Here is a 26,331-nt window from a genome sequence, read left to right as displayed (position 1 = left end):
ATTGTTCCAGGCTAGTATCTAGAGAAGCAACCTGAGAATTGGAAAACAGCGAACTTCAAGAGAAAGGTTGGGTAGCCGGAACGCTAGCAATCAAGGGAGTTACAGAAGAGGGAGCTCCACTTGACAAGGGGTTTTCAGTAGTGGCATCTCCAGAACCCATTGGAGCATCAACAACAGGGCTAACCATACTTGTATAATTCCACTACATAACTCACACTGTATACAATGGAGGATTTTACCTGAAGTGGAAAGAAACATAAAAAGGAAAGGATAGGAAAACTCACCGAATGGGTTTGTTTCCTATTCTAGGTAAGAAACAGGGCACATGATCAGAACATAGTTAGTTTAGATTATATCACTACCAGCCTACCTTAAAACCGTCCCCATTCAAATAAGTATGAACAATGATTGTTCACAGCTCATGTTGATGTATGAACAATTATTGTTCATACCCTAAATAGGTATGCATAATGATTGTTCATACTCCAATAAGTGTTCTTATTGATCATACATTATGTTTATGTATGAACATTGATTGTTTATACCCCAAATAGGTATGAACAATGATTGTTCATACTCCAATAAATGTTCTTATTGATCATACATTATGTTGAGGTATGAACATTGATTGTTCATAAACAAATATGTATGAACGATGATTGTTCATAGCTCATGTTGAGGTATAAACAATGATTGTTCATACTCCAATATGTGTTTTTATTGATCATACATTATGTTGAGGTATGAACAATCAACAATGATTATTTATATGAACAATGAGTGTTCATAGCTTATGTTAATGTATGAACAGTGATTGTTCATACCCCAAATAGGTATGAACAATCAGTGTTCATACTATATATACTGGGTCGTTTCGGTTGGGCCGGGCCGTTTATTATTTCGCACCAGGGGTATACTTGACATTTCATCTACCCAAACCATTTTTAATTTCGCGTCAAGGGTATACTTGAACTTTCATCTACCCAGTCCTTGAGAGTGATTAAAAAAAAAAGGTGTCCTTACGAGTTACTTTCTTCCCCGATTTGTCCTGGAGAGTTTCTCCCTGTAGGTTGGATATAATGTCTTTCAGTCCCACTGCTCGACAACTGTGAATGCAACAGTGCATCATGATTAATTCAATTATATTGCATCAATTTTCTTAATGCAATTAAACATTGTGTCGATAATCTATTGTGCAAATTCGGCCAATGGCATATTATTCATATTCATAGTGACGTAGTCAACTTAACATACACACATAGATATGGGACAACCAACTTAACATACACACATAGATATGGGATAGCCAACAATCCATCACACCCTGTCTTCGGACCACTGTAATTGCTATGTGTAGAGAACCTGGGGAAATGCAGCCTTTATTTCCATTTCACATAACAAATTTCGGATTGCTCGAAGTGCTTATTATATAACCCCAAGAGTTTATAATCCCTTCCAGATCCACTACAACAAAATCTGGTCAACATTTGTAATTTAAATTGTTAGGGCTTTTCAATATTGAAAAATCCTCCAAAAATTGGCGTATGCCACTGTGTGCAGCGAGCACACAGTATTCTTTAGTAAAAGGTAAAAGAATAGTTCACTTTGTGCTCACTGTTGGAATCTCTTTGTTGTATTTCAATCTACTTAAGAGTGAGCAAAGTGGAAGTGGAGAACATTGAGTATTCTCTCCACTTTTATGCTTTGAAGATAGTCCCATATCGCCTAAATTTGTTTTGCTTTTGGAGCAAGTTTTAGATTTCTGTTTCCAGTAGGTTTCCTATTCTGTTTCTGGAAACCAACTGTGACTCTCTATATAACTAGGATTGTGTGAACCACATCACATATATTTACAGAAATAGATCTCGCACAAACCAAACCCTAGCTTTTCCTTCTCTTCTTATTGTCAGCCGCCAGAGAGAGTTATTACGCAGTTCTAGAGAGAAGTTTGATTAGTGCAAAACCAGCCTTCTGTAACTATTGACTCTTGTGAGGAGAAGACGTCATTGTAGCCTTTTTGCACCAGTGGAAGAGCCGAAATCTTTCCTTAATGACAGTCTTATTGACGCCTTGGTTGTTCACTGTTCGTCTACTGTTCCTTCTATTCTACTCTAGTTGCTGTTTCATACAACTATTCTAACAATCTTAAGGAAATATTTTAGTAGTAGAACAAAGGAGAGTAATTTAATACGGCAATCAAAAGATAAGTTTTTACTTTGAGTTATTGTTTGTGTTATTGGGTTATGCCTTTAGAAATTTTCTATTAATTTCGTTTTTATTAGGGAAACCAAATAAAGATTGAATAATTATTGATCTTTTGTTGTTTATCAAACTCTATATGGTTGTAGATCTTTCTCTTACGTTTGTGGAAGTCAAATCTGAGATTTCTATCAAGAAAAACGTCAAAGTTCATCTCTTTGACAGCTGCGTCACTTGTTATGGAAACTGCTATAATTTTCAGCCCAAAGCTCGGTTTTGCAATCTGCTTCTTGTGTTAGATAGCTGATTCAAAGAGCTTTCCAATGGTATAAGGCTTGATACCCAATTCAGCCTGAGCTGGTTCAGTGTTACAGTTCTTTTGAACTATTTTTCTGGAAGGAGGAAATATGGTAATCCGATTTTTCAATCGGTTAGGTATCGTATTCTTTCACTCTTTGCAATTCTTTTGGTTTGATTATATGATGATATTCTTGCCTTGAGTTGCATTTTAGTTTTTATTCTTAGGAGGGAAATCTCTAAGCTTAAACTTATTTAATAACCTAGTCAACATATTATACGTGTTTATCACTAATATATTAATTTGTTTGACTAGAAGTAGTTTGATATTAATTTTCTTTGTACATATGTAGATGTATGTAGATGGTATAAGAGAGACCTTAAGATAGTTAATATCAACCACACTCAAATCTTGGATAGTAATTATAATATATTTAATGCATAATTGCTTACCTTTATTGAGTGCACGTGTTGTTAGACGATGGTTATAATTGTAATGTTGTGAAAATATATGTTAGATAAAGTAACTTATAACTTATATCTAATATAGCATATGTTAAGGTTTTGTAGCATGCTAGCTTTGGATATTAATAATTGTGGATTTACTTTGAACTTGATGATAGTTTATTGGTTAATTTTTTCTAGTTGAAAACAATAATGGGTTGAGCCATTAGATGTTGTGGTAGTACTTGATGTCTTGTTGATAGGGTATCCAATCTTGCTTGAGCTCATGTAAGAAGAGGAAGTGGAGTCCTCAGTTGTTTTGCATATTCAGTGGCTAGATTTGCTTAATATCGTATATCTTTTGTTGTGAGGGGTATAGTTAAAGTTTACTTTTCTTGAACCTATGATATAATATTAACCATGTTTGGCATGAATGCATTATTTAACATTGGCATGAAGCTTAATCATGTCCTATATTATTAAGTAATGAGCATCGTTGTTTACGAGAGGAAACAATATGAGAAACAATCAATATCTCATAAACCTAATTTAGTCAAGGAGGTGTAAGGTTATGGATTGTCTTATTAGAAAATATCCGGCTTCTAGTGATTATTTTAAACAAAGAGATGTAACGCATGTAGATTGTCTCATTAGGCATTATCCTCCTATGACTATGAATAAATAGCCAAGGTGATGTACAAGTGAGTGGATTGTCTCACTATCTAAGTTAGAATGTTGAATGATGAAAAGAAGAATGATAATGATATTATCTTGGGTAAAACCCTTTTCATCTAATTCTTCCATTATTCCATTCTTTAAAATTCATTAGAATCATTTGTAGATTTCCTTTTATATAGATAGCATGAACATAATATAACTATGTTTAATATGATCCATAATCATAGATTTGAGTAAAAATATATTCTTGTCATAAGAGTGCATATTATTGTTGTTGTTTCTTTTAGTGTTTGCAGTGGTATAATGTGTTTTGTATGTAAGTTTGATTAGGTTGAGTAACCATTGAACTATGGGGGGTTGTGACCCATATGCATGACACTGTTTTACCATAGTTTACCTCACAAGATAACTGGAAAGACACTAAACTACAAAGTATGGAAAGGTTTTGGGCCTATCCAAAAATGCTTCAAAATGTGTGTGTGTGGGGGGGGCGGATCTTGCTAAGGCAATTGTGAATGAATCTGAATCTAAAAGAAGGTTTTTTGAGACCTAGAACTATCTAGTAGATGTTCATTGGTAAAACTCATAATAGTGATGTTTGTTTTCAGTTGTCATGAGTGATAACAATCTTGTAGATACCACACTATTATTAAATATCTTATATGCTAATTTTATTCGAGGTTGTGCTTTCTGTGAAATTGGCATAGAGTGGTTGGATGTTCATAATGAACTACATAAGAGAATGCCATAATTTATGAACAAGAAATTTGGAAGACTATTAGTGAGTATATCCACCATTCATGGTGATGACGTTTATATGTTTCTTGAGGAAGATTCATTAACCTATAATTAAGGAAGTTGTCTATCTATGAGAAATATCCTTTTTAAAGAATACAACTCCTCTAAACTAGACTATTGATTTACACAAATCATTAAGGAGAGGTAGTTAATCTATCTATTGGGGGATCTATAGGTTGAATTGGATATTCAAGAGAAAACTAAAACGTGATAGTTCTATTGCAAAATACAAGGCTAATAATAATAGCCAAGGGGTTTCACTCAGAGAAAATATTTATACTATTTTGGAACCTTGCTCATGTAACTAGAATTTTTTCTTCAGAATTCTAAAGACTCTAGTTGAGTAGTTGTGAGGAACTACAATACCAAGTAGTACCAGGTGATGAGCTTAAGGTATATAATTTAGTTAAATCTTTGTATGAGTTTATTCAAGCGCCTATAAATGGTATGAGCAATTCAACAACATATTGGTGTCGTATGGATGTCAAAGTACCGTTGTTGATAAAGATGTGTACTTTTTTTAGAGTAAAGCAAAACATATGTGTTAATCTCTCTTTGTTTGTATGACCACTACTACAAAAAAGCACATTAGCCATGGTTAGTAAACTGGTATATACCACTGTTTGGCTAATAACAGTGGTTTATAGTCATTTACCACGGTACAACAGACTTGTCTAGTTTTTGAACAAGCAAATACCACTATGTTTGTAAAACAGTGGTATATAATAGGACATATACCACGGTACTATCAAATATGGCTTAATTTATTTTTGGTCTTCGTATACCCACTGTTTCTTTGAAAACGGTGGTTTATGTTTTGGGCAAAATTATGCCTACCGTGGATAAAGCCAGATCTAAAAAAATTATAATAAGGATAACCGAAAAAGTCAGTAAATGGAAGAGACCCACCAACTTCTCCCACTCGCGCTAGATCTCTCTGATTGATTTCGATTTGAAAGGGAAAAAAAAGTTTCGAGCAATGAAGAACTTATGCCAGGGACAAGAGCTCGAATTCACCACTGATATTCGTCTTCCAACAACGGTATGTCTTCCTCCCACTCCGGCTACAAGATATAATTAAACAAAATAGTTCTTTTTGCTTGATTTCAATATCTTTCACGTCCATTTTTTGAATAAAGGTTTCGATTTTCTTCCCCTTTATATCTGCTTCCCTTCAATTTCGTGTTGTTCATTTGATTAATCTTTGAGACCGAGTATTATGATTTTGAAATGAATTGGTCTTAATTGTAGGGTTTCTTATGGGAACATCCCTTCTTTCTAATTCTCTTTGTTTAGCCTATCTCTCCATTTGGAATCATAGGGAAGTAGTATTGAGCGTCGTCTCGATAATATAATGCAGTACAATATAAGTTATGTCGACGATTATCAAGGGATAATTGTGAAGGAAAAGAAAAAAAGTAAGTTAGGCGCTTTTAAGTCCTTCTGCCATAGGGAGTAGGCACCAGTACAAGTTCTGGTAGGGTTTACGATAAGGCTGCTTTGAAAAGAGAAAAAACTCTTGGCTTCATTACTTTTTGTATAAGTTGGCTTAGGGAAATAAAGAGACACAAGGTCGGCTAGTCTGATGCCAAAGTGCACTTAGGAATAAAGGGAAGCTTGGCTTAGAGAGTAGCTTTGCTTAGAGAAGAAATCCATCTTTCTTCTGCAACGGTAAGCGGGTTCTTTCTAGGACTGATAATTCAGTTCAAGCGTATCATAGATCAAACTTTTTCAAGCCTTTTAAATCAAACTTGTTGCAAGGCTAAGGACCCTTTACTAGTAGAGGCAGAACAAAAAGTAGCAAAGCATAAAGCCTTTGGTCTGCCTCTTCTGAAGAGGATCTATAGAGCTTGCTGGATCCACTCAACTTCCTTCTAGATATGTGACCCGATCTTTTGGTTGACAACTAAAAGAGTTATGTTTGCACAATGGTCCATCGGTTTCATGGATGTTTTGTGGGTTACAAGAACATTTGTCCTAGGTTTCAGATACCTCTAGTGCAACTTATTTTCTTTGTTGGTTTAATCTGAAAATTTGTAGCTTCTTTTTATGTTTCCTTTATTGCTCCATCCTTTATTTTTCTGTCTTTTATTTAGTTTATTATTTGTAAAAGTTTGTAATTCATCTGGGCCTTCATAATTTGTTCTCAAAATAGCACAACAGGCTGGAGCTTTGATTACATTTAAGTAGACTTAACTTGGAAAATTGGCAATCTAGCACATAAGGCTATGCAATTCATGACCAAGGTGTGATACATCTATACTCCTTCAACAAGAATTACAGGTTGGAATTGTTATAAAGTTTATGCACTATATAGCATGTAGTCAATCATTGTTTTTTTCAGGTCATGGTTGAACTTCTATTGGTATTGGGAAAAGCCTGCTTCCTTTGGTATGTTTTACTTTTTGTTTTCAGTTTCTTTTATCTCTTTTTAGACTTCTGTGTTGGTACTCGAAGTAATTGAACTTTTTCTAGGAAGACAAATGGTACTGGAAAGGCTATAACTTATATTGGTAATTTGTTGTACAAGTGTTTACATTTGAAAACAGTCACATTTTAGGCCAATAAATGTTGGTTCCACCAAGGTGCACTTGTCATTGAAGCTATTAAGGACAACACTTTGTTTGGACATGTCAAGGTCACACCCAAGGTGTGCAAATGTTTTGCTTTTCCCACTAGCACTATGGTTCCAATGAGTGCAAGAACGTCATTCTTGCCTCAAGTTCGGTTGCAACTGAGTTTAGGATACTAATCGATTTTGTGTATGGTAAGTAAGATTCTTGTGTGTGTGTGTGTGGGAATTTTATTTGAAGAGATGAACTAATTCAATTAGTGATTATGTGACACTCTGATTTAGTTGGTAAATCTAATAATCTATGAGTGAAATATCCTAGGGTGCTTCACTGTTTTGTCTCAAGAAAAATTCAATGTAAACTTGAAATGGTGGCTTGGCCAGTTGGGCCTTTAAAGTTTAACCCTACCTGGCCCTCATGTAGGTCCGCCCCTGCAGGTAGTAGCAACATTTGACCGAGATTTACTCATCTTTATGACTTAAATTAAACTCTCCAGTGGATGGTTACTGGGGTGCAATTCAACCACATGAGGAATTGTTTTTCAGGCATCTTGTGGCTACGACAAGGTCATCTAATGAAGTATGCGCAATTAACACATCATAAGGTTGCATTTATTTTGGAATTGAGGAACAAAGGTTAGTTTATTATCTTATGCAAACAGTTTTTTCTTTTGTTATCTATTATGATACTAGTCTTACTTTTTTTCTGACCTTATAGCATGTCTCATATATGCACTTTTGCATGAGTTGAAGTGCTATTACTTTTGCTTACAACTTATGGACTTGTTTCATGATGAGTTGAAGTGCGATTTCTTGCAAGGTTTTTATCACTTTGTTTTCATGTTGTCTAGGGTTTGAATTTCTTGTTGGATATAATCAAGAAGTGCAGCAAGAGTCTTGGTTCCTTAGGCTTCTTTTTCTAGTAGCATGAATTGTATTTGCTTAGGCTTTTACTAGGAAAAGTGAAGCAAGGATTGTGGTTGCTAAGGCTTCTTTTGCAAGGAGGAGCCTTCAAACCATACTACGTAGTACTCCTTGTTCAACCAACTTTTGTTATGCTCGACCTATTGGATAATGCTTTTGAATTGATTTGTATTCTCCTCCTGTTAGTATTATTTTGTTCCTAGTATCTAAGTTAGTTTACAGTTGACTTATATCGGATAGTGATTTAGCTGAAATTTTAAATATATATAAAGTTAATTTGTTTGATGTCAAGGCCATGTATATATATATATATAGGTGAGAATATTTGATTGGCTTCACACGAACTCCTTATTGGATGATAACTGAATTCTAATCAACTTATGGACAGGCAAGATGACTTGCACTATTTTAGAAGTACTTTTAACTCCGTATTTTAATGACGGAGGATTGGAAATTATGTCATTCCTAAAGTGTGTTAGTGTAACTTTAATTCTAGTTATTTTAATCATAAATACAACCTTGTCTACATTTAAGATTGATAAAAGGAATGAGAGCTTCTTGTTTTTATATACTATTTTGATTGTTTTTATTTCTTATTCATTTATTTTTCACTTAACAGGATGCTTCTTCACCAGCATGTAACAATGGTGATCTCAGAAGATTATACGAGCAACCAACCATACTTCAAGAAGCTTAAGGAACCAATTATTTAACAAGGTATCATAAGTGGTTAGTTATACAATTTCTAAACTATTTTACTTGTACTTTTTATCTATTTTTAATTCACAACTACTTCATAGGGTGATTAGACTTTGCACATTTTGGGACGAGAATGCTAATGCAGAGGAGAATATTCTTGGTGAAGTTATAGGGATTTACATTTTTTTTTTCTTTTGTACATAATTCTTTCATTGCAATACAGGACAAGATGGTAAAATATAGTGGTCAATTGCAGATCGAATGGGATTGCTTAACAAGCAACTGGAAGCAAGTGAAATGAATAAAACAGAATACTTGAGGTGTTATGAGAACATATATATGCTTACCAGCGTCTGACAACTTTGAGTTTAGAGTTGAAGGGTGAGCCTTTTTTATCATTAACTATGGCATCTCTCTCCTCCGTGTTAAGTATGAAATTTTTTATTCTTTTTGCATGCAGCGAAGTCAAAATTGAGAAATTATGGTGTGGAAACTTCTGCCCTTCTACTTAAAATCAAGGACTTGGACAAGAAGCTACAATGTGTTAAGGACTTAAGGAGACATCTCAATCATATGAGAGATTACAAGGTATTGTAAGGCTTGACCACGAAGGATCTTATGTTGTCAAAGTCTTTTTGATGTATAGATGGAATAAATATATTATTCTTTTGATGTTTAATTTAGATGGAACTAGTAGATCTCTCTTTTGATAGAACAAGTAGATTTGGTTGGTTCAATTCTTTCGTTATTCTTTATTGATTCAGAAATAGTAATTAGCAATGCATTGTCGGTTGTTGGATGTCTATTTTTTTTTGCAAGTTGTAATATGTTTTGTTTATAATTGGCAATGTTTGATAAATTCAGTGTGGAATGTTGTATGACATGGCTATTTGTGATGGACAGGTTGTTTGCAAATAATTTTGTATTAATATAGTGAAATTAAAACATGAAATGTTTTTGTTTTCTTTTTTTTAAAAACGTATAAACCACGGTTTTTCAAGAACCGTGGTAATTATTGTTATTATTTCCGATAGCAAAGCACAAAGGCTATTAACCACGGTTTTAGAAATCATAATACCACGGTATTTTCAATAACCGTGGTATATAAGAGATACTATTAACCACGGTTTTATTAGAAGTATTTGTCACGATGGCTGTTACCACGGTTTTAAAACAGTGGTTAAAGGGTTTTTACCACTGTATATAACAGTGGTATATGAGCTTTTATGTAGTAGTGGATTTAATATCATGAGTGCTAGCATTAAGAATGTGTATAAGACAGAGAAATTCCTATTTGAAACACATAATAGACCGTCATTGAAAATGATAGTTCATTATGTTGTTAAACTCATTTTTATAACTGCTAGATTCAGTTGTCAAGATGTTGACGTTTGAATATGGTTGAAGCCCACAACGTACCTTAAAGCAGACCGGTCGGATGGTATAGGGGAATTTTGGGCACTACAGAATTGAATGACTGGTAAATATAGGAATTATAACTCATGTTGGTCTCATCATGTTGTTTTAGCACTTAGTAGAAATATTTTCATTGAAAAGTATGGGTATTACGTTAGTAAGACTGTGTCAACACTTCTTGTGGCAGATATCCATCTTATGAAAAATAATCTATTTGTGTTTTCTCATACTAAATATGTCAATATCATTGGTAGCCTATTGTACTTGATGGATTATATATGTGAGACATGACATTGCCTACATTAATGACATACTGAGTTGATAACCCATTGTTCTTATAAGAAACATTGGATGTATATTGTTAGATTATCCAAGTACTATAGCGTAGCTATTGATTATGGACTTATGTTTAGTAGATTTCCATCATTGTTAGAAGGGTAATATGATATAAACTTGATCCAGTAGTGTTCATGTGTTTACCCTTGGTGGAAATTGAGTGTCTTGGATATCATCCAAACTAATCGCATTAGAAAAGGCATGTGATGATGCTAAGAAGGTTAGCAACCTCTTGGCAAATCTTCCCATTGGCTCTAAATAGCCTCCCGATGTGTATATGCTTTGCAACTGTCCCATTGCAATAGCTAAAACATAAAAAAATATGTTCAATGGGAAAAGTATTCATATAAGTTTGAGATATAACTTAATCAAGTAGCAGCTAGAGATAATGTTAGGTCGGACTTAGTTTGGCCACATGTTTGACCGCACCACTTATTTGGAGGCAAGTGGTTATACGTCGAGGGGGTTGAGACTTATGCCCATATATAGGGCGACACACACGACAACCCTACCTATGTGATTGGAGATCCCATGAAGTAGGCTCAAAGGGAAAAACAAGTCACTTCGTCGTCCTGCAGTACTATCGTCTTATTTTTATGAGACGTCCCACCCTATGGCGAGATGGTACTATAGTATACTTTGTTAACTAGAATTGCAGTAAGTAAGGATGAGTTCTTTAACTCTTATTGGATTCCATAGCCCATATTTTAATGAGGTGGTATATTTAAACTACAATGTACACCTGATGGAAATCCACCTACGTTAATGTAGAACTGGGTCGGTTCTTATGAGTATTCGGGCAAGTACATACTCTAGAGCATTCATAGAACACAGGCAGCGCAGGGCCAAAAAGCGCAACACCGCAGAACTGGCATATAATGAAAAAGCAATGTGGGTGCATGCCATCTATTTCACTACAAGGAAGTTGGTTCAAAGATTTTTTAATTTGCCGCTTTCACGTGAGAAAAGACATGTTACCCTATGATTGGTCCATGGTTCAACCCGAAAGGCACTAGTATCTTAGGCATTGCAATTTCATTTCTCTCTGGCATTTCGTAAACCCTTTCTTTTGTAATATCCTATTCCAAAATAGTGGGGGACTATAAGTATTTTGAAATAGTAGGGGATTGTTGGAATCTCTTTGTTGTATTTCAATCTACTTAAGAGTGAGCAAAGTGGAGGTGGAGAACATTGAGTGTTCTCTCCACTTTTATGCTTAGAAGATAGTCCCATATTGCCTAAACTTGTTTTGCTTTTAGAGCAAGTTTCGGATTTCTGTTTCCAGTAGGTTTCCTATTCTGTTTCTGGAAACCTACTGTGACTCTCTATATAACCAGGACTGTGTGAACCACATCACATATACTTACAGAAACAGATCTCGCACAAACCAAACCTTAGCTTCTATTTCTCTTCTTACTGTCAGCCGTCAGAGAGAGTTATTACGCCGTTCTAGAGAGAAGTTTGATTAATGCAAAAGTAGCCTTCTATAACCATTGAATCCTATGAGGAGAAGACGCCATTGTAGCCTTTCTGCACCAGTAGAAGGGGCAAAATCATTCCTTATGGATAGTCTTATTGACACCTTGGTTGTTCACTGTTCGTCTACTGTTCCTTTTGTTCTACTCTAGCTAGTTGCTGTTTCATACAACTATTCTTACACTTACTGCATGGTTGTGTGATGTTAACTGAAATGAGTAGCTTGTTAAATATCACCAGTAAATTGTATGCTTTGTTTCTAGTAAGCAATATGGGACCGTGTTATAGTGTTATGCTAAGAAAGTGAAATGTTAGCCTTCCTGTCATCGTTCATTCTCGCCGCAAAAGAAACATCAATAGTTTGGAAGTTTAAGTGCCCATTTTGCATACCTTCAACGCAGATTGTGTTGCGGCCAACCCACATTAATTATGCATGTACCATGATTTGAACATTATCAATGAAAAGAAAAAGAGGCATTGACCAATCATAGGTGCACTACGTGCACTATCCAATATGGCAATATCCACAAAATTTACTAACCAAAATTTCCAATCGTCAAAGAATTGCTTAGAGATCGGCCCTGAGAACCAAAAACTGAAAATGGTCATCAAGCCCTAAGCCTCATTGCTCTGCTTGGATAATCTAATCAGTATCTCAACGCAAATTACTGCAACCAATAGTGTGACGATATCAAATTCATTTGATTTAGATGTTTACACCACGTATGTGTTGCACTACCCAAGTGTAGACCTCACCAAGAGATTGAACAGCAGCTACATACACCCTAATGAACAGCAGCTTACAAACAATTATCAATGAGCAACTTGATGTTTCCTCATTTATGAAAATAAGAACATTACAAGAGAACCAAATAGTCCATGCCAATATAAGAGATGACAACATTGCCAAGTGAGTTAATTGTTAGGCCCACAGATCTCACTAGCATTGATATTGTCCTCAGTCTTGTTAGCAATTCTCTGAATAATTCGTGAATAATACACGAATAGAATTTTTGAAAGCCTAAACGTTTAATACTTCCGCATTTTTCAATAATTCATAATAATTATCTCTTTTTTTTTCACTATAAACGAATAAAACATGGATTCCTGAATTATTTAAAAATTCGTTTCAAAAATGTTTTTCATATAATAATAAAAAAAATGGAAAACCAAATTCTTGTAAGGACGAGTAGCATGAAGATACATAAATAAGAACAAAAGTAAATTGTGAAGGACATTCTTAAAAGTTTAAAAGTTTTTTGTATATTTGTGAAGGACATTCTTTTTTACAAATCAAAAGAGTAAACTAACACAGAGACATGGATGTGTTGTTTCTAATTCTTATTTTCCCATACAATTTGCAAATCTACATTCTAAAATGGGGAATTTTGACTTAACCCGCCAAAATTATGCAGCATTTTGACTTAACCCCCATTTTAGAAATCATTTGACTTAGCCTCCCAGTTCGGGTTGATATTTTATTTATTGACAACATTGCCCTTCTTCTTCATCAACCATGGAAATAAATCTCCACTACCAAAAAAAAAAAATGTGATAAATTTCAAAATAGGTTATATATACTATCCACACTAACCCCAAATCAACTCAAAAATTGAATTCCGATCTTGTAATTGGTTCACAAAACCTTTTTCTTAGAGAGAACATACTATTTTTTTTTTATTGTTATATCTTTGCGAAAAACATAAAACATGGAATTATAAGGTTTGTTTATATTTATTGTGTGTATGAGTTGGCTTTTATCTTTAATTGGGTTTTGTTTTGGGGATTGGATCACCATTTTTTAGGAATTAATTTCCATAGTTGATGACTTGATGAAGAAGAAGGGCAATATTGGTATAACGTAAAATATCAACCCGGATTGGGGGGCTAAGTCAAATGATTTTTAAAATGGGGGGTTGAGTCAAAACGCTATTTCATAAGGGCAAAATGGCCAATATGTAAAATACCAACGTCTGTTACACACAAATTTGATGGTTGATGGATGAGTACGTGGGGGAGGGGGAGGAGGGAACTCAAATGATTTTTAAAATGGGGGGTTTAGTCAAAACGCTACAATAAATACTAGACTCTAGCTAACTCACCTAATTCAAAAGTTTAATTTCTAATGAATATAATTCACTAGACAACATGGTTCGATTTTTGAAAAGCATCTAAAGACAAATGTTTGTGAATTGTGATTGACAATTATATAATTGGTTGTTGGTTGTTTCATGTAATATAATTATTTGGATTATTAGAGTTTATGTAGAGTAAAATTGGTGGAACATTATTTTAATTATATTGCTAAATATATATTACAATTTCTCTTTAAGTGTACCAAAAATTTTAAATATGAATATTTATTCCAAAACGTTTAATACTCGTATAAAACATACTTTGTTAATGTATTGTGAATTTTTGACCGAATTTTTCTAACATGTAAACGAATGAAACTCAAATTATTCCCGTATTCAGAATTGCTAACGAGTAGGAGTAACACTCTTTCTCGAAATTCCAATTTTTTTTTTGAATTTCAATCCGTTTTTTTCCGGATTCGACATCAATATTACTAGTCCAATTTTCGAAAATTCGATTGCCAAAAGTGCAATTTAAATTTAAATTGATTGGCTTCGGATGATTTATGAAATTCCGATTTTTTCCGATCTGAAACCGTTGATGCATATCCGATTTGATTTTTTCAAATTATTATTTGGAATTACATATAATATATCTAAAATTCTAATATAATTAGAATTGTTTTAATATAACCCCATTTTTTTTTGCTCATTTATAGTGAATTAACTTGCATTAATCAATATATAGTATAAACAAACTAAAAACCCTAGGATTAGTATTTATTGTACAAGTTATAAAATAGACTTAATATTAAGATATTTGAATTTTCAATAATATCCAATTTTTATATGATTTCCAAATGCCCTGAATTTTTTTTTGAATTCCGATTTTCATCCGATTTCCAAAAATTCTGAAAAAAAATCGGATCGGATCGAATTCGGCACAACATATCAGATTCCGAAAAATCTGAAACTGAAAACCCATATTCCAATCCGACCAAAACATACCCCAACTAACAAGGGTCCTCACCTAGCTAACCACCTTGGATTAGATTAAGGTGTGAGGTTTTTTCAGAAAAGGCCTTGATGCTAGTTTACAGAGATCCACACTTTTATACTTAGTATACTTAATAGTTGCATCATTTCTTGGTGATGCTGGACTCCACATACCACAACAATCTCCCCCTTAGAATGACATCCATAGGATCAATTACACGCCAACACACAAGCTCCACTTGAATCACACAGGCGCCTGAGCCGCAGAGGAGACAACCATCATGGCTAGTCCTTTCTCGAATTTTACGCCTTGAGTTCGCTTACAACATGCATCAACCAGTCCATCAACTTCTCGCCTTGTAGGGCTAAGGCGGTTAGTCCAACCAACCTTGAACTAGGATCTGATACCACTTGTTAGGCCCATTGATCTCACTAGCATCGATATTGTCCTCACTTAACCACCTTGGACTTGATCAAGGTGTGGGTTTTTTTTTTTTCCCCAGAAAAGGCCTTGATACTACTAGTTTATATAGATCCACACTTTTATACTTAGTGGTTGCTTAATATCTTGGCGATGTGGGACTATTGATGTCGGTCCACACACCCCAACATGAACTAGTTCTTTATTTGTTGGAGTTGGATCCATGATCCATTCCAAAGGTTTAGAGTGCACCTAAAATCACATAAGCTGATTCTTTGATAGCCCTGTCGAAAGAAAGTATATTGTTTATCGAAAAAGGGTTTTTTAGACCTGCGCCCCCGTTTGAAAAAAGAATTAGACTTGCCCCCCAGACTAACTCGTTGTCTTAGTCAATGCATCTTGACTGTTATCTCAGTGGTCAAGGCAGTGAAATGTCTTGAATACCCTTGTTGTTGTGAACTACCAAAATAACCCTTGACTTCCCAATTCAAGACCAATTTTCATGTTTGAGAAAGAAAGAGACACATGTCGATATCTCGTCATATCTAATCTAACGATCACAAACACTTAATACATTAGACACGTACGTGTCGACACGAGGGGTGTTGGTAGCAAGAAAAGACAATTAGAAAATAAATCTTAAGTTAGAAATTAGACAACATCCCCCCACACACACACACACACACACACACCCACACACCCACAAATTGCCATTTCGATTGAATAATCTTCATTAATGTCTCCCAAACTTAAAAAACACTAATACACATTCTTATTAGTCATTATGCATGTTTATTACTTATAACATTTTAAATTCTTGAACACCACCGTACCATCATTTTACCCGTATTTAAGTGTTACTTTTAATGATTTCAAACAAAATTGGTGCTTAATTAGTTGGGGAAGATAGATGAACTCAAGGTTTAGGGCTTAATTATCAATGAGTGATGTGGGTATTGGAGGTGAGTAATTAGATATTGACACGTGTCATGTACATTCTCTAGTTTAAATTGGGTATTGCAAAAACTAATATGTCATTTTGGTAATTTTTCAACAAAAAGGGTATTCAAGACATTTCAACTTCCTTGACCATGGGATAATGGTAAAAATGCATTGACTGAGACGATGAGTGAGGAGTGGGGGCAAGTCTAATCCCAACATATGAGCAGTAATAAGATGCTAATCCTAGTATTCTATACGCTTCTACAATTCTACCACTACGCTTCTACCACTTTATATGAATATAGCTACATCAGAAAATGCTTGGCTATCGAGAGAAAGAGAGATATAGCTCAAGATGCAATTTTCCTAAGTGTGAGAGAAGAAAATAATATTGCACATCAGTCCAAACGTGATTTGGAAGAACTGGTACAAGCTGCCACTAGATCTTAGTACATATCAATTCAGATTTTGAAGATGATCCAAAACATAAAATTCAAAAGGAGATTCCAAAACTAGTAGAAGAAGATACGGAAAGTAGCTCATATATTTGGGGAATATCGATTCAATCTTAAGGGACTATACGACTTAATCAATGGGATTTGGGACAAAATCAATGAGCACGTACCACTTGTACTTATTTAGAGATACACCTTCTGGGAGTTTCTTCATGTTGTTCTATGAAAAAAGATTCGATAGGGACTCTATCGTGACCAAAACAACAAGCAACATAATTTCTATTATAGGAACATACTCTTATGAGGAAGATGCCTTTAGAATTGGTGACAAACTCTTGAAACTATAAGAGAAAGATATTGCATTAACGTTTGGGCTCCCTCTAGCAGGAAAAATGGTACAAGCTTTCCCTAGGAGCACATACAAAGTGCCAAAAAGTGATTTCTATTTGAGGAATTTTAAGGGGAAGGAGTCTTATAGAAATCTGTTGTGGTGGATGCAATAAAGAACTCATTAATTAAACGCAATATTTATGCATTTGGAGATTTTGTAAAACTAGTTATAATGTACATGGCTGCAAAATCTTCTTCTCAAGTGCTGCAGGGACATTAGCAAGCTCATTTATCCAACACGTAGATGATTTTTATACCATTAAGGGCATATGCTGGCCTTTTGTAATCCTGCAAGATTTAATGAGCAGAATAAGAAGCCATAGCTCAAATCCTACAAAGGTTACATGATGTGTTTTGTAGCTTTTGGTAAGTAATTTTGTATCTCAATAATCCAGCTATTATACCTAGGTTACTTGTTAATTTGTTTTTAATAATTTTTTTGCATTGTAGTATTGGGTGTGTGAGCACACATCAGTAATTCAACCACTACAAAAAGATGCAATCACCTATACACGTGTTGCAAGATGGGACTTAACGAAAATGACTAAAGCAATATCAAAGGAGATGCTATTGAAACTGCTAAAGAACAAGGTAAACAAATTTGTAATATAATACATATTTGGCTTAACTATGGTAGTATATTGATTAGTGATTGTAACCAAAATACAATTTTTTGTATATTGAATAATGTTGATTATACAAATATTTGCAGGTTTCAGAAAAATGTATACTTGCCTTAAATGAGCTAGGAAGAGAAAAAACTAATATGAAAGGCAACAATTGAAGACAATGAAAGTGGATAGTTCTATTGACTAAGGGCTGCGATTGGAAAACTAGAATTTGAAAAGCATGTGCTGCTAGAACAACTCATACTGACACAAATAGAAAATATGGAGTTGAAAAAAAAAAATGGGTTAGAAAATGAATTAAGTATAAGAGAAGACATGGATAATGTCCTTTTGTGTGATGATCTGGTCAAGAAAGAGAAAATAAGATTATTGTCTAAGAAAGCGACAAAGTGACAACTGATCAGCTCCTAAATGTGTGTTTTATTACCCTTACATTATTTCATTACAACCCTTCTTACGCATAATGAGAAGACAACTCATAGCTTTTATTGCTTTTTTCAGGTTACAGGGTATTTCAGACTACTTATCATAAAAGCTGCATCTTAGCACCAAAAGGATGCTTATTAACACTTATTATGAAGACTCAAAGTTGCTATGAAAAAAGTGTTGAAAAAGTCAAAGTCAAAGGTCAATGACTTAAAACCAGAAAACTGAAGTCACGTCCTTAACTCAGAAGACTAGAGATGGATGGTCTTGATACAAAAGAAGACTTGCTCAAAACCTAGCTTGATTAAGAAGATATGAAAAAGCATAAAGGAAAAGCATAAAACAACATGGTGAGGTGTCTTGATTGTAGAGGGAGAGGGCAAATCAGTCTTTTGTAAAAGTAGGGGTATAAGAATCTAAAAGTAGGAGGAGAGAATGCACCTAGACTTATTCTAGTGTCATGTAGGAGTAGTGTAATATTTATTTTCTAGTAATTTACATTCAAGTTTTGTTTTTACTTTTTGTTCTTCAATTCAATCTTTTTCTTTTCAAGTTTATGTTTTAATCTTTAATCAAAGTTGTTTCTTTTCAAGTTTATGTTTCAATCTTCAATCAAGTTTTTCTTTTCATCAATTACGTTGTTTCATTTAAGTTAGGAAATTTCATTACAAAGTTTGAGTCATTCAAAACAAGTCATGAGTTATAGTTAAGAATACTACCTTTTCTCCTTCACAACTCTCATCAATCCATATTCCAAACAATTTATGGTGAACCTCTTTTGAAAACCTTACTTACCACTAAGCACACTTCAAATGGCGCTGGCGTCATGGATTGAAAGAATATGAATTCTTGGTTGAGCTCTAATGAGGGAAGCACCATTATATCCTTCCATTTCTTTTTTTTTTTTTTTTTTTTATGTCATTTCATTTCGTTATTTTTCATTACTGATATGTTTTATTTCAAATCTAGGTATGCAGTTCAACTACTGTAGATGAGCTGAAGTTGATGTCGGAAGTCGACAGAACTTCACCAGAACCGAAGGGGCGACCGCCCACCCACTACCCTGCGACGGCCTAGTCACCTCCAGGCACTCTGTTGCCATTTTTTTTTTACAGTTCAAACCAATTTGTTTTCTGTTTGTAACTACAGATCCGGATTTTGTAATAGAGTAGTATAAATCAGTGGACTTTGTTCAAAAAAAAAAAATGAAAATGAAAAAATAAAAAATAGTTTATGTTAGTTACGTAGATTAGCATGAGTTGAGTACTTGGTTGAAGTTGTGCAACTTACCAAGGATTATAGTTTTCATTACCTTGGGAAGTTCAAGTGTGCGAGGTGAGTCGTGAATTATACGCTTGCGCACTTTGAATCAACTTGGTAATCAACACTCTAATTACGATTAACTATAGTTAATCTAGTTAATCTAGGTAATATATTAGTCTTAGTATTAGTATTAGTTTTACTTTTATGTTTTAGGCCCTTGAAGGCAAAGTTGTATAATTATTAAAAACCTGGATTGTGGGCATTTTAAGTAGACTTTTTTGTAACCTAAAACAGGGAACACTTGAATAGTTGGGCCTAATTCTCAGATCACGTGCCAACCAACGTCGCATTCTCCTCAAGCAGTGTGTAACCATGGCTTGAGATGTAAATTCTAGACCTCCTCGAAGCCCATGTACGAGGACACCTTGTGTGTTCAAACATGCTTATGTGATTGTTTGAATTTTAATTTTTGCAATGTAATTTCAATTCGCGCATAAGGCTTAACCCGAGCCACATAACAACCATTGGGAAGTCATTCCCCAAGGTAGATAAATCGGGCGTTGCTTGATTCTTGAAGCACTAGACCAAACAATCAAATTAAAATCAATCAACTACAGCCTAAAGTAGTCACGCTCCTCCAGAAAAGGACAAAAATATAGCCACGAGGATTTAGAGTAATCAGTTACCAGATTCCGGTGGACCAACTACCTTCCTCACTCCCCTCCCCCAGATTCATCGTGAGTGAGATTCTTGGTAGCACACCACTTGGTGAAGTGATTGCTTACTCTTCTGAGCCGTGTAGTAGATCCATCCTAGTCTCGCGCCCAATTGTTCCTTTGAACAGGGTATAGTAATTTATAGATCCAGCAAAGATTTTCAAAACTCCAACTTGCAAAAACAAATTTCGAATTCTTGAGCATACATTGCATTGTTTGTTCATGTTAGGATAGTTTTGCTATCTTGCTAAAAGTGCATGATACTGTGTTTAGGCACTACAAGGTTTAGTGAGAATAAAATTTACTCATGTAGGAGAGCACGTTGTCCTAGACAATCTCCAATTTCTTGTCCCCCATCTACTAAGATGCCTAATGAAGCATGTAAGCTGAAGAGCATCTCTCCAACTTCTACACACCATTACAAGATGGACCTCCATCTTGTATATGACTCATACCACTCATGAGCGACTTTTGCATTCCAACAAGCGTGTTCAATCTTCAACCCATCTTTCACGGGTTTGAACATGAGTTATCGTACGAACATCTACGCTCGATACATGAAGTATGCAATACTTTCCACCATCTGGGCATCACCGACAATCAAGTGAAGCTATGAGTGTTTCCATTCACTCTAGCTGGTAAAAGTCATGCATGACTTCATTCTCAGAAGTCCAATTCCTTCGATACATGGGAAAAGGTTGTGTTCTCCTTCATGAAGAAGTACTTTCCACCGAAGAAAACAGAAGAGATAAGAAGAAAGATACAGTTCTTCAGACAGAACCCGAGTGAGATATTTTTCGAAGAATGTGATAGATTCTCTGACATACTCCATTCATGTCCTCACCATAAACTAGAAAAATCCACTCTTGTCCAATGTTTCTTCAAAGGTATTCTCTAAGAACACAAAGTAACCCTCGACATCATGAGTAATGGTAATTTTTTGGATAGAAGTGCAACCGAAGCTTTAACCTTTCTTGAAAACCAAGCTACAAAGAGTACCCATTGGGGTGATATAAAGAATTCTAGAACAACCTAACCCAGTACATCTAAGGCTAGTGGTATTTTTGAGGTGAAATCCGATCTAGAAATCAAAATTTTAATTGAAACCCTCACAAAAAAGATAGATGCCAACACAACCAAACAATAAGGCCAAACTCCTCATCCTATCATGAACATAAATACCTCACTATGCAATTTATGTCTAAGCTTAAATCATATAGATATCACCTATCCCTTGATCACAAACCTATCATCACTTCTACCAGAAGAAGTCTGTGCTTTCAACATGCTAAATGCACTATTAATACAACACCCTAATTTTGCATGGACTAATAATCCACAAAACCAACCACTTCCAGGTTTCAATAACCACATCAAACCACAAAATACATTCAGACAAGGACAAGGCACATATAATAATAAGAATAGAACATTGGTAACATCCCAGTTTAACCAGAACTACCAAAACTCACCTATCAACAGCCAAAGAGACCTAGTTCCAGTTACACCACCAACTAGTGTCTAACAGATAAACCCACCAAAATAATGCTATCTGTCATGCAACAAAAACTTAAATCCTAGCATCCATGCAACAATATCTAAACTTGTTAGCCCAAGACAAAACCCAGAAAGGTGTGATCCCAGGATAAGCAATCCCAAACCGTAAACCAACAAACAGAGCCTTTGAAGCAACAAGTGATGTGAACGAAGCTGGAGCATAAAAACTTCTTCCATGAGTATTCCTATCTACGAGGATTAAATCCTCTTTTCCATTATATATTCCTTCCCATTTTCTTTCTGTTCCACCATTTTCTTAAAATGGAATACATCAATAAGGTAACTGGACCCTTCATTTGGAGTGTGTGGTTGTAAGTGTCGGAGCCTTAGTGCACGTGTATCTCGCATATTCTTTGTAAAACATATTTTACTCGTAGTTTGAGTAAGTGTGAACCTGTGGAGCGAGTATACAATTTTATTTTTCTTTATTTTATATTTCTTTTTCAAAACAATTTTTTTCCCGTTCTATTAATACAAGATTCTCGATACATCAATAGTCATGTTATTTTCCCAAAACAAAATGGGCAATGGATTCAACATAGACCAACCCTTAGAACAATGCAATCTAGGGCGGTTTGAAATTAGTTTTGCTTACTAAGGGTCGCCTATATCACCGAGCTATTCGCTCGGGGTCAGAACATTCCATGTCTTGAGCAGTAAATCTCCCAACTCGCGTAACTGAAGCTCTGTCTGTCTGGATTGGTTCGCCCCAGAGCCAACGCGAAAGTTGCTTGAGATACCTGTTATGGTTTGTTTTAAAAAATTAGCGGGTTTATAATCATGACTTTTGAGTACGAGTATCTTAAAACATCTCTCCATAGTTTTCAAAACTAGAGGATATAAAAATGAAAATTATACACCATGGAGTAACCAAAATGATACCAGATTCACGTATAATTTAATCTTCTTGTCAAAACTTCTATATGGTTAGAGATATATTTTGCTTGGGAAAGCCAACTAAAAAAAAAACAAAAAAACGAGGCGTCTCCAAACAAGAATTAAACAAATAGTGTAACCCAAAGTGATACTATTCTCTGTTTAATCCTATCTTTTGCCTCTACCTCTTTATTTTTCTCGAGAATCTGACGTCAAAAGACTTAAACTTGTACAAATTTTCAAAAATTCTTCTTTTTTTCTCAAAATCTTCTCCCTTATCAATCTCTCTTTCTCAAAACTTTCAAAAAAAAATTCAAAAATGTCTTTTGTTAAGAACAAAAACCCTCCACCTAGCAAGACTAGATGGATCAATTTCAATGATCATGTGCAAGCACTTCTTAGAGACCTGTAACTGAAGATATAGGCACATATACCAAAAACCATTCCTGGTTTGGGTAAGAATTCATACACACGCAAGAGATGAGCTATGAGAGAAAGCTGGTGCTCGAACTGTCAAACACCAACTTATCTCAGTTTTCAATCTCATAGTGAAAATTCAGTTTTCAAGGTTTTCATGTGCTAGCCACCTGCTCACTGAGCACAGCTGAAGAGAGTAATCTAACCATCTGGCTGGGATTGACTCAAGTTTTCAAAAACTTTAAAAAGTGTTGGGAATCTGACTTAAAACAACCCACCTTTTAAAATTTTAGTTCAAACATATTCAAAACCCAAAAAAATTAATTAAAATTTTCCTTCATTTGTTTGTATATATTTCCCTTCAGTTCTTTTTTGTTTCTTTCCTTTATCTGTTTTCCATCCACCTTTGGATGTGAGTGTACCCTATACCTTTGCGTTGCATTTTCAATGCTAATCATTTTGGTACCTCAGGGGTCAGGATCGGACGAGTAACGAAGACTTGATAGGCTTTTGAAGCTAGCAAGGCACATAAGACATGATCAAAATTACCAGATTTCATTTGGGCTTGGGCCAAAATTTTGTTTTAACTTAAAAGGCATGTGAGAGGCACGTGCCATCAACTCGTATTTAAAACTCGCGACTGCCCACCCACAATAAAACACCACCCTCCAAATTTTAACAGTAAACTCCATTTTCAACCCTCATTCCAACTAAAAACACTGATTTCATCAACTCCTACTCAAAATGGCTCGAGTCCTAAAAATCGTGCCGAAGCAAAATTTTTAACCCCTCTTTAATTTTGATCTATTTGAAATGCACTTCAAGGCTGAGATTAGAAGAAGAGGATGGGAGTCTTTGGTTTTATTGGAGGGCGCGAGTTATTCTCCCTCTCTCACTTTTTTGTTTTAAAACAACATGCAACGAGGGGAGGATGGCCGCGCCATGGTTGTCAGAGATGGCCACACGTTTGAGCTCACTAAGGAGGTGGTGAGTGAGGCTCTGGGGATTCCTCTAAAATTCCACACAGACGGAACAGTCCCCAGACAGCAAGACCATCGATGTGATGATGGCAGAGACGCTTCTCGAGGGTAAGAAAAACCTTACGTCATACTCCGTTTTAGAGTTCGCTATGAAAGAATCAGTTGGTCGTATCTTAATGGACAACCTACAACTTATTAGGCTCAGTCAAGCCTTCTGATATTAGTAAGACAATGCTCCACATCCTATGGATTCTCTAGGAGTAGAAGAATAGCTTCTGCATCGCTACCTTCGTCTGGGAGCAACTCTGCAAACCCAGGAGGTCCACCACCCCTCTACCAGTGCTGGTCACCAAGATCATGCAGCACTGGGGGTTCGATGCTACAGACGCTCTGCTGGAGATCAAGGACGCTACCATAGTTCCTATCTATGCCCACTGCGTCTAGAAATTCTGGCATCCACCTGTCGCCGAGCAATAAAACGTTACACCTACGCCAGTAGACTACTTGCCACTCACCAGTTCACTTAGCCCATGGGCAGAATTCATTTCCTCCATGAGGGTCAGAGGATTCTTCACCAGCATGTCCACCAACTCAGGCAAGGGCAGCGAGTTATTATAGCAGCTTTCGGCAAACCCCTCGAAAGGATGGATGGAGCGAGTCTCTTGGCCAGAGCAACGATGTTTTAGCCGCGGTGTCACAAGGACACTACAGAGCATTAGAGATGCACTCCCGTGTAGTGATAGATACTCTAGGACTCGACGTCAGCGAGGAGAAGGATCTTCTCGACGTCGTGATGAGTCATGCACGGATTCTGACTAGGCAGCTCTCTAGTGTCCGTATAGATAGTTTATGTTTTATTTTCATTTTGTTTGTTTTTTTTCTTGTCGCACTTATGTATACTTATAACTATTAGTTTAATTTTAATTTTATATGCTTGTTTTAAATTGTTTCTTATGTAGAATTTGGTATATGAGTAGAAGGTAATACATATACATCATGCCAAAAATTTCTATTTTTCTTTCTGCATTACATATGTTTTCAAAAATACAAAAACCCAAAAAGTTCATAGTAGAATAATTATCCTTAGTACAATAAATCATATATTTCTTGTTCTATATCAAACAACCTATACCCCAAACTTATTTGGGGGTAGCATATTTTCATCATGAAGAACAAAATACAGGTGTATCACCATTTTTGCTCATGTTTTCTATGGTAATCTCTTTCTTTATCTCTTCATACTTTGACGACAAAACATATTTCTATTTGGGAGTGGTATAGCAACATTTTACAAAAACTATGCATTTCTTATATTACATATAGTAGTATATTTATTCATTTCTTAAAAAAAATTCGAAAAAGACCATTTTTTTAGTACTAAAAGTCTTGTTTCATTTTTCTATGATGAATACAAAGTTTAGAAGTCTCATTATAGCAATAGAGTAAGGATTCGTTCTTCGAACTTAGACTAGTATACGTACAATAGTTTCTGTATCTTTGCATGAATGACATGTGTAAACATTTGGTTGTATATAGCAGTGAGTTTCCGAGACCAAGGTTAGAACAATTAAGTTCCATATCCTGTGAGAATCTAGCCAAAAGTCTCATCTGAATGATTATTGAGTGATGCCATAAAGGATGTCCGGATAGAAAGACCACACGTCCACTTGCTTGATCACCACGCCATATTCTAGGAGAGAATTTAGGCCCTTTTTGGATAGATATAGCCAAATAAACATTAAAAACCCAAAAAGATAGTTTTTCCTCTAGTTACCCCTTTTGAGCCTTCACAATTTTTTAAAACATTTTTATTCTTTGTTATAAATTCCTGACCCGTTACAACACACAATAAAAAACTTACCCAGCTAATGAGTTAAGAATTGGGTGGATATCAGAAAAAGAGAAGAGAAGACCTTGTACAAAAACAAATCAGTTAGTTACTTCGAAAAGAAAAGAAAGACCCATCAAAAACCAAAACTCCAAAAAAATCAAAGTAGTAAAAAAAAAAAAATCGAATCTCCCAAAAAGTTCAAAATCAAAAGGAGATGATATCAAAAAATAAAGAAAAGTTAGAACTCCCAAAATTTCAAAATCATATGGAGTCAGAAAGCCAAAGGGTTAAAGAATGAATCAAAATTCGGACGTAAAGAACAAAATGAGGTTTTTCTCTAGTTACAACTATCTTGAAGACTTAATTTCTCAACTTATCAGATTTTGTTTTCCCTTCCATTTTCTTTCTAAATCATCACCCTATCCCCGTAACTCATAATAAAAGACCTTTATCTCAATTAGAAATATGATGGTGTGATAGTAAGTGGCAAGTATGATCAATCGACCTCGGTTTCCTTT

General features: G+C 35.1%; 1 non-coding gene across 1 annotated transcript; it reads right to left on the bottom strand.

Annotated features, from left to right (window-relative positions):
* Positions 1-1,506: 1,506 nt before the first annotated feature.
* LOC147475827 (U5 spliceosomal RNA) lies at positions 1,507-1,623 on the bottom strand. Its single transcript, XR_015209923.1, has one exon. It is a non-coding gene; the product is annotated as a U5 spliceosomal RNA (small nuclear RNA).
* Between the last annotated feature and the right edge of the window lie 24,708 nt (positions 1,624-26,331).

This window comes from Coptis chinensis, chromosome 9 (assembly GCF_015680905.1).
Source record: "Coptis chinensis isolate HL-2020 chromosome 9, ASM1568090v1, whole genome shotgun sequence".
Classification (NCBI taxonomy): Eukaryota; Viridiplantae; Streptophyta; class Magnoliopsida; order Ranunculales; family Ranunculaceae; genus Coptis; species Coptis chinensis.
The sequence above is the reverse complement of the archived record's forward strand: the minus strand, read 5'-3'. Positions and strand labels throughout refer to the sequence as shown.